Raw genomic sequence first — 1,606 nt, forward strand, 5'->3', positions numbered from 1 at the left:
TGGCGGTATCTGGCAGTTCGTAATATTTTCTAGTCAGGGATGTAGCCACGCCTAATTTTATGTGCTCGGTAAAACACATAGAGACAGGAGCTGGCTGGAACGTTAGCAGTCACTTAATGGTCGTCGCACACCCTAAGATGTGATTCATGACTTTACAACCTTATGAATGAAAGGTATCATGGAGTAATAATCATTTTACTTTTAATATACCAAATATAATGTGTATCTGTGCGTATGCCTATTAAGAAATTCATTAAATGTTTGTTCTGTGAGGTTATAGCATTTGGAAGAAATATTTTAATTGCTTTAATCCTAACAACAAGAAACATCTAGATTTTGGAGTCATGGTAACCCTTGCAACACTAAATATCAAACTTTGGACTTAGTTCTTGAAACACAGAATAGCTACCAATGGATGTTATGTACTAAATATAAATAATACTAAATATATGGACACTTGATTAAGACATGCATATAACATAACCATGGAATCTTACACACGTTTACTGAAAACACTGACTTCCGAGCAAGAACTCTATTAAAGCTTGTGTTAGAGACGTTTTCTTAGACACTTCAGGAACTTCTTAGCTCTGATATTAATCTTTTAAACTACACCTTGAAAAATAATTTTTAAAATATTTTAATAAAACCATATTTGAAAGAGATATTGTACAACAAAGATTATTACAGTTTCTTTGACCGAGATTCCACGTTGCAAGGACTTATGTAAGTCCCAAAGAGCAGAGTTTCCACGTTGTGACGGTTAATATAGCTCCCAAAGATCTAGATTTCATGTTGTGACGGTTAATATAGCTCCCAAAGATCTAGATTTCATGTTGTGACGGTTAATATAGCTCCCAAAGATCTAGATTTCATGTTGTGACGTTAATATAGCTCCCAAAATTCGATGTTCCGTGCTATACAGATCCAGATTCAGTGTTGTGAATGTGATTCAAATGTCTAGAGACTGTTTGTCCTAAACATAAATCTAAAGTTTATATTAAAAGTTATAAAACGATAATGAATATGCCACAATGTTAATATTGACTACTGAACAAAGTGTTCTTTACCCAAGCAAAATTATTATTTAGGGACGAACGTTTAACCAGACGAAATTCAAACATAATTTCTGTAAGGATATTTCTAATACAGTTTTATTAATGCTACTGGTTAATAAAGATAATGGTTACATAATCACTGCGGTTTAACATTTCTTTTCTTACAAATGCCACTAAATAAAAGCTATGTTTTTCATTTTACCCTCTAACTTTACCTCTTTCTCTGCACAGAATATGCAAGGGTATGTATAGACAAAGCATACCAGATAAAAATAATGAAAATTCACGAAAGCTAAAAATGTTCTAAATAAAAAATATATTAAATCTGAAGACTACTAATCATCTAATAAAAACTAACTAAGGTAAAAATACATTTATAAAGCATCTTACAATTATTGTAAAAAAATAGCTGTGTATATTAGGTTTTCTGTAGTTAAATGAGCTTTACTATAAGTTAGCTCACATAAACCCTGACTATTATATGGGCAGAAATAACCTTTAATCATTTCACAAAACATCGAACAGTTAAATAGCCTTTGTCTTTCATA

The sequence above is a fragment of the Tachypleus tridentatus genome, chromosome 1, assembly GCF_004210375.1.
Source record: "Tachypleus tridentatus isolate NWPU-2018 chromosome 1, ASM421037v1, whole genome shotgun sequence".
Lineage (NCBI taxonomy): Eukaryota > Metazoa > Arthropoda > Merostomata > Xiphosura > Limulidae > Tachypleus > Tachypleus tridentatus.